The sequence below is a fragment of the Girardinichthys multiradiatus genome, chromosome 8, assembly GCF_021462225.1.
Source record: "Girardinichthys multiradiatus isolate DD_20200921_A chromosome 8, DD_fGirMul_XY1, whole genome shotgun sequence".
Taxonomy (NCBI): Eukaryota; Metazoa; Chordata; class Actinopteri; order Cyprinodontiformes; family Goodeidae; genus Girardinichthys; species Girardinichthys multiradiatus.
The window spans coordinates 40,232,623-40,247,108 of record NC_061801.1 but is presented as its reverse complement, the minus strand read 5'-3'; the positions used below and the strand labels follow the sequence as shown (position 1 = coordinate 40,247,108).

Below are 14,486 nucleotides of genomic sequence, written 5' to 3'. Positions count from 1 at the left end.
GAGCATCTCCAGGCGTTGTAGGGAGGTCATACAGACACGTGGAGGTCACACACAATACTGAGCCTCATTTTGACTTGTTTTAAGGACATTACATCAAAGTTGGATCAGCCTGTAGTGTGTTTTTCCACTTTAATTTTGTGTGTGACTCCAAATCCAGGCCTCCATTGGTTAATAAATTTGATTTCCATTGATGATTTTTGTCTGATTTTGTTGTCAGCACATTCAACTTTGTACCAAACAAAGTATTCAATGAGAATATTTCATTCATTCAGATCTAGGATGTGTTATTTAAGTGTTCCCTTTATTTTTTTGAGCCGTGTATATTTAGAAGAGCAGATGGATCTTGATCTGAAAGCTGGCTGTCCAGCAGGTTTGACACGCCTGCTTCCCATTGATGGTTGATCATCAACCTGCTGTTGAGGCGATGCTCTCCTAGGTTCTGATAAGAGGCGTCCTGCTGTATCCACTGATTGTATTTTTTTCTTCTAACTCCTAATTTAGAAAGAGGGGTTGTCTTGCAGTCGTATAGTTGTAGGTGTGGATCCATCTTCCTGTCCTGCCACGCATCAATGTGCTCTTGGGCAAGGCACGTAAGCTCTAGTTACCTACCAGTTTGAGTAATGCTGCATGAATCTGTGCATGTTAGTAGGTGTGAATGGGTGACTGTGGCCCAGGTGTAGAGTGCTTCGAGTGGTCAGCAGGACTAGAAAAACACCACATAAATTCAATCCTTTCAACAGATGTAGGATTTAGTTTCAGAATCTGAGGATTAACGCTGGGCTGCATGGTGGTAAAACTCTCGCCTAGCAGAAAGAAGGTCCTGTCTTTGAATCCCAGACTGGTGGCTTCACCATATTCCTCCTGCAGTCCAGAAACACGGCTATTAGGTTAACTGATCCCTCTATATTGCCTTCAGGAGTGAGCTTATGCATGCATGGCTGTTAGTCCTGCATGTCTTGGTTACTCTGAGATGGACTCGCGTTGTGTCTAGGGTCTACCTCAGCTCTAATCCAGTGACTGCTGGAGCACCAGCCTCCCATAAGAGGGTAAAGATAGTTGTAGGATGAATGGATGAACCCTGATTTCACTGAATCAACACTAGAGTTTCTTGGCGATACTTCTAAAACAAACTCATTTCAGTCTGAAGGAGACTTCTCTGTCAAGGCTACAATCAGACTGAATGACGTCTGGTTGCTTTTGTAAAGTTATCCAAGCAGCAGAATGTTGATTTAAATGTTGAGCTCATTTGTTTTGAGTTTGTTGTGATTTGTCTTGTGTGACAGGTTTGTGTTTGCTATAACTTGAGGCAAAACCCTTTCTCTGCACAGTGGTTTTAGCCTTTGGTTAAGAGGATGTTAAAGAGGACATTAGATAGCTGTTTAGAGTTTCCACTTCTCTCTTATTTTCTGGCTGGCTGCCTGTTGGATTGCCGTCCTTTGACAGCTTGAAGCCATTTGAGGAACCAATTATCCAATAATGCAGCTTTATGAAGTTCCATCCCTGCTGCTGTTCTTGGAAGGACGAGGTTTCTATCAATAAGATTTACGACACCCGAGCTTTATGGGGAACAACCATCATTTGGAAGTGGGTGACATCCACGTCGGCAGGAAAACATTTGCCATAATGTCCTTCATTATCGTGGTTAACATCTAAAGCAGCAATAAATTAATGAAGAACCTAGAAAATAATAAACATGCAAAATGTCTTGTATCTGTCTAACGACATGGCTGAACGTTTGCTAGAGGCTGTAATGACTTTTAAGATTTTATTTTAACATGTTTCTAACAAGTTTCAAAGATTTTCAGACTTCTGGACCAAATCCGGACTCATGGAGACCCACTTCCTGTCGTTTTAGTGCTTGGAGCGGTTCTCTGTCTGCTGGCTCTGTTTTGCCACCTGCATTTTGAGATCTGACTACAACTTCTCAATGTGGTTCAGATCTGGGGAGTTTCTGGACCACACGTCCAAAATGTCATTGTTGTGATCTTTGAGCCACTTTGTTTTCATCACCCAAGTATTCCTGGATTGTTGGAAGATATTTGTCTTGGAGGACGTGTTAATCCCTCTCTTTATTCATGATCTGGATCTGGATTCCAAATGTTTTCAGAGCAAAGCTAGCATAAAGAACCAGTGGTCGCTGCACCATTAGTTTGTTTAGAGCACATTGTGTCAGGTTTAGATCCATCTGCTGGACTTTTACCTGCTGCATTTACACACTACTTCTTAAATATGCATGGCTCATGGTGTGCATGAAGGTCTCATTCGACAGCATGTCAGTGAGAATGTAACCTGAGACCTGCACATAACACACACAGAGGCATTCCCACAATATCTCTCTCTCTCTCTCTCTCTCAGATGTAAGCCTTTTGTCTGCGCTCGACCTCCCCACCCCCCTCTCAGCCGCTGCAGGTGTTCATCGTGAAGCAATAAAACAAGTAGTGACTGTTCTCCGTCCCGTCCCACGCTCACAGGGCTGCAGACCCTTCTCCACGTTTACTGCTCTCACTAGTGTGGAGCTCTGCATATAGTGGCGAGAACATTACTCCAGCTATCAGTCAACAGTGTTGAAGGTATTTAATGTAGAGCTGTCCATAAAAAGGGCAAATTGAGATGTAAACATTGTTTAAAGACACGTACCTGAAGGTAGCTTGGACTTTATGGCAAACTGAGGATCTGCCGCTCTGCTGTTTAGAATTATATAAGACTGTAATAAATATCTTTTTATCTGAGCTTCTAAGGTTTTCATCGGCTTCTTTGAACTGAGCCTCTGACGAGAGATCTGGAAGTGATTTTGACCGCCTAATCACTGTTGCTTATGAGGTTTTATGGTTATGTAAGCTAAGTTAAGGTTTTATAACAACAGTGCTGGTGTTAAACTTGTCTGTTCTTAACTAGTTCACTAGTTCACTTTAAAAAATGTTTGGTTTTCTTTAGCCAGAGAGACAGATTTCTGTTACCCCGTTGTTGTCACTAAAAACGTGTCTTCTTGCATATTTTGATGATGTCCTTGCAGAGTTTCTGTAGAGGATCTCCTTGCATGATTTGTCTTAAAGCTCTTCTAACCACAGTGCTGGTGAGCACTCTACAGGAATCAGATTGGCCTTTTCAACGTCTTTTATTAACAGCATCACAGACAGACACGGTTTGGTACGATTTCAGTTCGCTTCAATCAGGAGAAACAAATAAAAAGTGGCCACAATAAAAGTGACTGGAGACTCCGTTTGATTTTTAGTTTATTAATAAAGGATAAGCGGGTAAAGATGGATGGATGGATGGATGGATGGATGGGTGGATGGATGGATGGATGGATGGATGAATAGGTGGGTGGTTAGATGGATGGATGGATGGGTGGATGGATGGATGGATGGGTGGATGGATAGGTGGGTGGATGGATGGATGGATGGATGGATGGATGGATGGATGGATGAATAGGTGGGTGGTTAGATGGATGGATGGATGGGTGGATGGATGGATGGATGGGTGGATGGATAGGTGGGTGGATGGATGGATGGATGGATGGATGGATGGATGGATGGATGAATAGGTGGGTGGTTAGATGGATGGTTGAAACAAAAATAAAACCACTTAAATGATCATTGTTGTTTTTTATAAGACTGTTCAAACATGTAAGAATAAACGAGGTTTAAGTCACTTTGGAGTCTGTATGCTGTATTCATTCGGTATTCATGGACAGAACTGACAGGGTTGTACCAGATACTAAGTATGAATACCTGGACGTTACGTCCGAAGTGACAAATAGGATTCATAAACACCAGCTTGCAAAGTTAAAGACTTGACACTGTTTATAAATGGAGACACGAGCAGCATTTCTAAGTCCAGATAAAAGCTGGAGTTGTAAAAGCAGGTTTGTGCAGAGTTTTTTCTACATTCACTATCTGATATATGAAATAGAACCAACCAGTAGGTACAGCAGACAGTGATGTCACATTATTACCACACTAATCTGACTTTATTCATCTTAAAGCTCTGTGGTTTTATTATTTTGTTTTAAATTAAGTCAACTAAAAGCCACTAAGGAGTTTTGAGCATGATTTTTACAACATTTTGTTACATCAACATGTGATCAAAGCGCTCTTTCCTCTAGAGGAGCTAATAGTTTTTCTGTTAGAAATAATTGGTGCTAAGGGAGCAGGAACATATTGTATTAGTGAAACAAGATAAACTAAAAAAAACCCAGTAATCTCTTGTGCCACCTCTGAAAACCTAGTAGATCCTAAACAGGAATTATTTATTAAAATGAACTTGCAATCAATTTTTACAGATAGTGTAGCCAACTGAGACAAATAATATCCCAGACATGAAGGAAACGACTATGTTGTGAAATACAAAAACTAATTTAAATGTGAAACATCCATTTTTTGGGTTGTTGTTGCTGGTCCAGAAGTTGGAATGTGTCCCGAGGCCCCTGGCTACAATTGTGCAGTTATACAGTAAATGTTTTCTTTTTTTCTAAAGAAAACTTAAAAAATGTGGGTCCACACAGGTTCTTTGGGTAAAAAAAAAACAGAAAACGTGTAATACCCCTGCTTGACCATTAGGTGGCAAAAGAACAATCAAAATTTAAAGACCAAAACATTCTGAGCATGGCTAAAGCACTGCAAGGCGAATGATTCTCCAAAACAATCGTAACTCATCATTTCATATAAGCCTTTTTCGTTTATGCATCAACAAAGAACCAATAAAACTGTCTCTAGTTTTTTTGGGCGTGCATGAAGTAGGCTGGTTCGTCAAGGTTGCTAATAATGAACATATATCTAGGCATTAAAGATGCAACAAAAATGCAATTCTAAAAAGCAGTTTTGTTTTTGTTGTGAAATACTTTTTTTAATGACTTTGAAATCTGTTGGGTGTTTTTGTTCCCTTGAAGTTAGATTCAAATGATTTTATAACCTGGTAAAAACCAAATCGTTTTTATGAGGTCCTGATACTGAATGAGGGTATCCTCTTTTTTCCCCAGAACTGTATGTTTGTTGTAACTGCAGCTGTTTTGACACATAATGAGTTTACCCTTAAGATGTAAATAAAAACGTGTTATCTGAAATGTTGCAGTAGGAACATTTCAACAATGAATCCTGCAGGCGGATTGGTCTGCTTTGACTCTGCTACTCTGTGCGCTAATGTCTAATTAACGCACCACATTAGTTTAGGTGGAAAACGAAGTTATTCTTGGCTCTAGAATTGTCATGGACATTTTTCAAATCAGTCTACAGGTCAAAGATCATATACCTGCAGGCTCTCCCATGGTACACGGCCGTGCTCAGCACAGTGTGCGTCTGTGAACCCACATGAATGCAGTTTTTGTTCGCCGTGGTTATTTTCTGCGCACCCTTGTGATGTGGTGTGTGGAGCAGACGGCCTTTCTCTTAATAATAATGATGTGAAATGTGAAACAGCAGGCCCTGGTCTCTGTTGGCGTAATGACTCTGGTAATAGAGTCCGACAGCCCCTCACACAAACACACACTCACATGTGCACTCTGTGGTTTCGCTCAAACTCACACCTTTAGACGTTAAAAGATCTGATCAAACGTTGTGTTTTTGCACCAGCTAAAAGTTTAACAGTTATTTGCAAATCATTTCCTAAAATTTTTACGTTTTTCCCTTTTTATACTGGAGGTACTGGAGAGCCCTCTATTGCCTCGATGAAGCATTTCAATGTGATAAATTCATGTTTGCTAAAATATTTTATGCATTCTGGACATTTATAAAATGATTCAGACATTCCCCAACAATGCCTGGTTATGTTTTAGTTGGCTCTAAAGCGCCACCTGTTGGAGAGGTTCATTGTGGTGCATAGTTGGTCAGCTGTTGGAAGATGGTGTACGTTTGACTTTCATATACTTTGGTACACAGACGAGTTCATCGCTGACTCAACCACTGCAAGGTGCCCAGGTTCTGTGCCTCCACCACCGTGCTTTACAGCAGGTATCATGTGTTTGTGTTTAGTATTCTCCAAACATGGGGCTGTGGCTTAGGGTCAAACAACTTGACTTTGGTCTTTGATCTCTGCAAAAGACGATGGACCTTTAGATAGACAATGCTTTCTTCGTCAGCCCCCCCCCCCCCCCCCCACAGCTATTGTTATAACTTTTAACCTTTGAATCTGCTGGGAATTCCACTCCTGGGAACCCTGCAGGTTGATGGGCAAGGCCATTGCTGATTTCTTTCCGTCTTAGCACTGTGGTAACACACACTGTATGTTCCAGAGCAGCAAACTGTTGATCTGATCATTATCTCAATAATATTAATGTCATTTAAGAGCATTTGATCAGCAGCACCTGGTTAAAAACCAGCCAGCTTGACTCTGATTAGCTGTTTGCTTGACTTCGATTAGCTGTTTGCAGAGCTCTGATTAGCTGTTTGCTAAGCACTTAGCTTGACTCTTCCTGCTACTTTCCATGTTAAATCTTTTGGAAAAAAGCTAGGGTGTACTTATTTTTTTCACACACAGCTTTTTGTTTTTTATCCTCATTATAAATAATTACAATACTGTGGAAACTTCTGATTTATATTATTATATATCTTGGTACAGGTCATATTTATGATGCTTTGGAGCTGACTTTAGATAACTTAGACCATAAAAGTGTTGTAATAAAAACAAGCAGCCCGTTTGTAACCTAAATCATTTTTTTTTTTTAGATTATTGGTGTTGTGGCTTCGACTGGTTCAACATGCAAACAAACAGATGCACACATCGATGTGCTTTAATGTGTTCACAGCGAGCTGCAGAGCTCTCCATACTGCGTGTCCAGACGTGTATTATGTGGTTTTCAAAGGGGAAGCCTTCACTTTAGTGTGTGTGTGTGTGTGTGTGTTTCAGCCTGTGTTACTGGGTGTGGGTGCTTTCTTGAAATCAATGCAGTTGTGGAGTGCTGCACACACAGAGAAGCACACAAACTCCAGCGAGGCCTGTTCTCAGTCAAGTGTCACACTTTGACCTCCTCACATTTGGTTGCTGAAACCCTTGGTTGTGTGTGTGTGTATACCTGAAATGTGTGTCTGTGTATGGTTTAACCCACCATTCCCTGTCTGTGTGACAGACTCTGCCAATACACTTGTACATATTGTAAACAAAGCTTGTGCCTCTGCAGAGCATTGCATGCTTGCTGCTCCACGGTGACATTTTGTTTAAAAACACCTACCAATGTATCATCAAGCAGTTTCCTTTATGAACCAAGCATCCCTCATACTCCAAAGAGTGTTTATCACCTTTTGTAACATTTTTAACGTCTAAAATTTGCATCACATAACCATGAACTGTAATTTAGACAATGGTTTTGTGGATATATCTATTCTTTCTATTTGGGATTGTTACAAATGCTTATGAGTAGTTAACATCTTACCTACAGTGCTCAGTCAGTGATAATGCATATGTAAGCTTAGCATCCCTCTCGTAGTGACTAATGAAACAAGCAACTTAACTAAACAGGAACTTTACATTTAGAAATTAAGCAAAAGCGGTTACATACAAGTTAGCATTACACTACAAGTTAGCATTAGCACTACAGCACAGCTAGCTGCTACAGGAAGTTAGAAGATTGTTGACTATCAGCAATATCTCTGATAAGTTGCTTTGACAATGTGTCATCTATTTCTGCTGTTCACAATCTCTGCAAGTCTCTAAACATATTTTAAATGGCATAAAGTCAATGCATAGGCAAGTGGAAATATAATGCAGTAGGTATCAGCTGATTTTATTTATTGTCATAGATCATTTATATGAGTTTGTCTGGATTTTCTTAGTTCCTGGAGAACATTTTCTCGAGGAGGCATGGCGTGACCTTATTTTGGTTCACGGTGTGGAATTTTCAAAACAAATTTTCACAATTGAAGCAAATGTTTCCATAAAGTTTTCTGTTTGAATTTATGCTTTGTTTCACACTGTGGTTGTGATGGATTTTACTTTTATAAGTGACCAACAGTCTATATAGTGCATGGTGAGGATGTCAAAAGTGTTGTCTAGTTAATCCTAATTATTTGAGGTTTGAGTGAGACAGAGTCAAGTATACATAAAAATACTGTTTGTTAGACAGTGGGAGGAGCTACTAGTGAACTCTGCTGAGTGGTGTCAAGATTCTGTTATAAGCACTATGTGTCGTGACCCGTGGGCCTTTGTGTTTCATAGTCAGTTTGATTTTCTTAAAATATTTTCAGATTGTCTTACTCATAGCCTCTCAAACATGGTTCCCTCTTTTTGTTTCGTTTTGTTGGTCCTTAATTATATTCTATTCTTTGTTTATTTTTTCTGAGTCTTATTTTGGTGTCAGTCTTTAGTCTTTGATTCAGTACTTCCTTTAATTTCTTGCTTAGACCCCTGTGTATTATTGTTTGTCTTCATTTGTCATTTTCTCTCACCTCTTTTCATGAGCTCTCTCAGCTGTATTGTTGATTGGAGACACCTGGTTCTCATGTCCCTGATCACCTTCCCAGCAGTTATAAGCTAGTCAGTTTCCTTATTTCCTCGTCAGATCCTTCCATTACCAGTTATGTCTGTTTGACTGTCCCCCGTTCTCCTGCCATTTCCACCTCAGTTTGTAGTTGCTGAAAATGTGCTTATAACTTTAGTTTGTTAAATCTACAATAACTTATAACAATGTTTCTGCTATAAGAGTTTTACCAGGAAAACAAGGTAGTTTTCTGGGTGTCAATATAACAACTCTGTGCTTCCACTGTATTTACCAGGCTAAAACAAATTACCAGGGTAGAAATTTAAAAGGAGAAGGAGTTGTCTGTGGACGTAATGGCCCTGTTCAAGTGGAAATGCTCAGAAAAACACTGGCCAGGGTACATGAAGGCAGCATTTTTTTCTTGCTGTTTCAGTTGTAAGTAACTCCACTAAAACCTTTACCTTCAGAAAGATGTTTTTAAAAAGGGGACCTGAGGGGTGCCTCTACTTTACAACACAGAGATCTCAAGTTGTTCTCTACCTGCCTCACATTGACAATTTAAACCTGTTAAATCTAGAAACGAATCAATGGGAAGGAACGAGAAACAAATGAGGAAGAAAAAGGGAGGGATATAGAAAGGATGAAGGCTGGGACAGAGGAAGAGGAAAAGCAGAGACATTAGGAAGCTCTCAGGTAGGAATTTAACATGAAAACTGCCTCCTCATTAAAGCCCACAAATTAAAGTGGTATCATCTTAAAATATTTAAAGGTTAGATGATCATAGATGTTCATAATGGATCTCCACAGCCATTAAGCAGTAATTGCTCTCTAACGTAGAAAAACGTGCGGTAGAACTCAGAGGACGGTTTTTATTGACTGATTTTTTTCACCCGCAGCTTCAGATTTAAACCAGAGCCTTTATTCTGAGTTGAGTTTTAAAAAGGCAAGAGAACAGAGGATGATCAACTGTTTAGAGGGTGAGAGACCTTGACGAGGAATAAGGGGATGTTGAGGTGAGTGGGTGGTTTGGAAGGACAAATGAAGAGTGTGAGAAAGAGATTTTTAACACCAGGCGGATGTAATCTTTCACAGGTTACTTTTAAATGTGCTGCTTTGAAGTAAAGCCTTGCCCACCAACAAAAATAACTTATGTTTTGTCTTTTTTCCCATTATGTGGCCTATTTTAAATGAAAGCTGCAAGGTGTCTCTTTGGGAAAATAACAACCACCCGCTGAGCAGGTTGTTAAATAAATATGATACATTTACCACATTCAAGGAGAGAACTATATATTCAGTGTTTTTTTAGGTCAGGTGATATCCATCTGCAAACTAGCTGCTAAAAAGGCCACATTCAATGAGTTACAAAGCTAAAAGCGGCAGTAGGTCCAAGTCCAAGTTATATCCTGGACTTGGATACATTTCAGGTGGTTTGTTTCTCACTGGTTTCACCAGATGAAATCTTAAATAAGGCATCAGGCATTTTCTTTGTTCATTTTATGGCACAAAGAGGCGCTTGGAGGTTTATGCCAAGAAGGGGAACAAACCCTGGCTGTACCCTAAGCTCTTCCTGACGATGACGGATCTCAACACCTTATCTCTAAAGAAGATCCCAGTCAGGCTACAGAAGAAGCTTATTTAGCCTCTTTAATCCAGGATCCTAATATTTCAGTCATGATCCAAATTAACATCACCTAAGATGAGGAGTTGGCACCTGTATATTCAGAGCTTCATCGGTGCCACAAATTCTAGCAGCCTCCTCACAAAAGGCCTTGGAGCACCCGTTCTTCTCTGGACCAACCAAAAAGTTTGGTTTTATGACATATGGGTCCCAGACATGTTTTTTTTTTTGTAAACTGGCTTGAGACAACATGTTTTATGAATTGGCGCCATGTAAATAACACTGAACTAGATCTTCAGACCAGGACTTGGTCAACCATAGCCTAGAGGTCATGGAACCTCAGAGTCTCATTTTTGCTTTTTACAGATGATGTGGACCTGTTTGCCTCTTAAAGCCACGGTCTTCTGCATGTGCTGGAGTGGTTTGGTTTGCAGCAGAAGGTGCTGCTGGGATGAGACTAAGCTCGACTGAGTCTTTATGAGAATTACTTTCTGGTTCTGGACCAGTTAGTGAGGGTTACTCTGTGGTTCAGTTTCTGCCTGAAGGGGAGGAATTAAAGCATCTTGGTTTAAGTTGTTCTGGTCTTTTGACTTTCTGGTGCATTTATATTACAGCTTTCGTCTATGATCATGAGATATTGATCATGAACAAAAGAACAGGATTCTGCTTGTAAACAGCTGAAATCAGCTTCTTCTGTAGGGTGGATAAACTTTGCATTGAAGATCAGTTAGATCAGTCAGAGCTGCTGCTCCTCCTCATTGAGAGGAGTCCAGGGTTCAGGCACCTGATCAGACACCAAGATACCTTAGATTTTGTGCACATCCCACGAGAGGAGACCGCAGGGTGAACCTAGAGATCGCCTGATGGACATTTCTTTCTGTCTGGCTTGGGAACTTCTTGGGATCCACCAGAATGAGCTGGAGAGTTTCACAGTGCAGAGGGATGTCTGAGGTTTCCTCCTGGACCAGATATATTTGAAACCCAACCCTGGAAAAGCTGCAAATCATGAAGCCATTTGTTATGTGTGGACCCAATACCTGGTTACATCTTGTGTTTAGGGTATTTTTTGGATCCCTGAATGATTCATAGGTCAGAAATAAGTTGCTGGAGGAAAATATAACAAGGTCTGGATCAGAACTTCTGGTATGAACCAAAAGTGGGTTAAAAATGTTGTTGGTTTTCTTCATTCTGTTTTGGAAACCGCAACAAGGAACATTTGAAATAAAAACTCCAGTTGCACATAAATGTCTCGTATCTTTAGGCTGAACAGAAGTCTTTCACAGGAGCGATTCACAACCAGAAATTGCTGTGAAAATGTTCTATATCAGTGTGTGAGAACTACATTTAATGGTTTCAACCTCTAGGAATATGTTGGGAGTAATCGCTGAGCAGTCTGTTCAGGAACAGTGTGTAACAGGAAGAGGCTCCTTGGGGTGTTGGGTTTTTGTTGAGCACACAGTGGCCTGTCGGAACCTGATTCCTGAAGTTTAGAGCTCTCAGCAGCTGCTTGGTGGAGCGGCGGTGTCCACAAACACACATTTAACATAACATGCATGCTTCTCTTATAGAAGAGCACAGAAACCTGACTTAGGAGTGGGAAGATCCTCTATTTAAATGTCCATGAATGTATCGTCCTTCTAGTGTAATCAAACACTGGTCTTCGCTTGTCAACAAGTGCTAAGAGAGCAAGAGAATGTGTCCACACTCGATCTGTGTGTGTGTGTGTGTGTTCCTGCGTTCCTGCAGCTTTGCACCCATGCAGACATGCTAACTTGTTAGCGGGTTCTCACTCCTTGTTTCCAGAGAGGAAGGTGGCATCCAGGTGGCAACTCACAATGCACCTCTCCCCAGATGCCGCTTACGGTCGCCATTGGTAACAACCTCGTCATGAGAAAGGAAAAACAACAGGGAATCTTCAGGCTACAAATAGCACTGACAACGTACTGTCTTTGTCACATTTTATTATTAAATATTGTTTTACTTACAACTTAAAATTCTGCCGACCTTATTATTTCTAACTGTAGTTTTAATCAACATAAGTTCCCTAAATTTTCTTCTCACTCCACATTTTCTAGTTGATGCATTATTGTGTCCAAATTTTTAATTTAAACCTCTTTTAGGAAAACACATATTGTCTTATATTTTAAGGACAGGTTTATAAAGTCAGAACTTGTCTATTTATATTTCTGTTTTGGCAAAAATTTTATTGAAAAAAATACGCAAAATATTTAAAGCAGCAAAACCTCATCCTATCCCCAGGAGAGACAACTAAAAAAGCAAGTCATACATAAACCTGGGGAGTAACTAATAAACAGGAATGAAATTATATTTTGCAGACCTAGTGACGTAAATAACTTAGTGTTTGATACAGTTAACCATTTACATTTAAGCAGCTCCTGGTGCCAAAGAGTCTGAGCTGAGAGTCGCCTCATGATCCTGTGCTGAGAGCAACCAGGTAATCTAACCCAAGCATGAGTTCAACGTGTAGAAACACAGTAGAAGGTGGCAGAGGGAACAAAACGAGGCACTTTCTGTTGAGTTGGACGATGAAAAGGTAAATAATGGAGGCTCTATCAAATGTATTAACTAACAGTGCATCATGTGAATATCTAAGAGAAAGGAATACAACTTATAATATGGATTTAAAAGATGTATTTATTTATGAACACAGAAAAACCTAATAATGAAAAATTAGCCCCGCCAAGCCAGTAGGTGGCGATAGCATCAACTATAACTGGGTTAAAGTGTAGAAAAAATGTATAATTTCCTAGCTGTAACGAACCTTTTCAGCACACAGGTAGCTTTCAATAGTGTAAATCTGTGATGCAGAGAAAACCTAGAATAAGAATGTCATTTATGGTGAGGTTTTCTAGCACAAGTTGAAAACACAAATCTGTTTGGCCAGTAGGAGGCAATAACATCAAAATTAAGCTGATTTATTAAACATATGACACCTGGAAAACCTGTTCAAAAACTGCAGTGCACAAAGTTGTTGTTGCTTTCTATTCAGAATACAAGCCTCCAAAATGTTATTAAAGTATCTCAGATAAATAAACACTGTAAATAAGACCTAACCTGATTGGAGCAGGCGTTAGAAGGCTTATTGTGTTTTTAAAACATAATTATTTCTCGGGGATTCAGAAACTGGCTCTGATTTCTCACCCAGTACAATGAGTTGTTGCTGGTAGAGTTATGAGCACTTTGGTACTCCATTCATCAAGACTTTTAATTGTTCAACTAAATGCAAAAAAAAAATGCAAACATGCTGAAGTCGATGGTCATGCTTGCTCCAGCTGTTATTCACAGCAATTTGCTTTGTGAATTAGATGCTGAGTTTCAGCGGTTGGAGGTTACCATTGATGTGCGGAAAGTTTAGCTTTTCTTAGTAGGTCTAAGTGGAGTCGAACCATTGTGGGCAAAAGTCTCTATTTTTAGAGAGTTAAAAAATTCATTTTTCTCAGTGAAACTGCAGTTTGCATGTAGAGGACAGCTGCAGAAGCAGCAGAAGTTTCTGTTAAATAGTCATGTCAGTGCAGACAAGGCCAGACAGAATCAGGCAGCTTTATAAATAAAAATAAGAATATGGTTCTGATGAGGCCCATTTGCCTTTTGAAAAGTATTAAAGTATTAAACATACTTGTCATTACTCTCACATGTCTGTATTAAATTAGTTTTATTGGTCTGATGTAATCTAGCCTTAAATACCATGTTTTCGTTGGCTAGAAGCAGAAAATCATCATAATTAACAGAAATAAAGGCTTGAAAACATCAGCCTGGGTGGAAGTAATCTATTTAATGTGTTTCACTCAGTGATGGAGTTACTGGAATAAATGAACTTTTCTCATTTATTAATTATGACTATGATGGCTCCAGTTGCTGCTCTTCTTCTGCATCGCTGGACCAATGTGTATGCTAATGATTAGCATGATTTTCTGCTAAATATTAGCACATTATTATTTGTAGCAACACTATTTATATTTAAGTTATTTTAAATTTATATTGTGCTCATTATAGGTGAAATGATATTGTTAAATATCATAATTATTTATTTTTAACTATTTGATTATTGGGCCGCACGGTGGCAGAGTTAGTACCACTGTTGCCTTGCAGCAACAAGGTCGTGGGTTCAATTCCAGCATGGAGTTTGCATGTTCTTCCCGTGCATGCGTGGGTTAAATGGTAAATGGACTGAACTTATATAGTGCTTTTCCAGTCATACAGACTGCTCAAAGCGCTTTACACTAGAGCCACATTCACCCAATCGCACTCACACATTCATACACCGATACACAGATCGGTAGGCAACTTGAGGTTCAGTGCCTTGCCCAGGGGCACATCAACATATGGCAGGAGGAAGCTGGAATCAAACCCACAACCTTCTGATTGCAAGACGACTACTCTTCCTACTGAGCCACAGTCGCCTCTCACCGGGTACTCCGGCTTCCTCCCACAGTCCAAAGA

At 39.9% G+C, this 14,486-nt stretch overlaps 1 protein-coding gene and 1 long non-coding RNA gene across 6 annotated transcripts in view; both read left to right on the top strand.

Annotated features, from left to right (window-relative positions):
- The window catches only part of LOC124872883 (transcription factor 4-like), a 272,600-nt gene that overhangs the window by 38,076 nt on the left and 220,038 nt on the right, over positions 1 to 14,486 (top strand). The gene's annotated exons all lie outside the window — the stretch shown is intronic.
- On the top strand, positions 8,711 to 9,420 carry LOC124872885. The gene is made up of 3 exons (XR_007039378.1): positions 8,711 to 8,842; positions 8,985 to 9,100; positions 9,304 to 9,420. It is a non-coding gene; the product is annotated as an uncharacterized LOC124872885 (long non-coding RNA).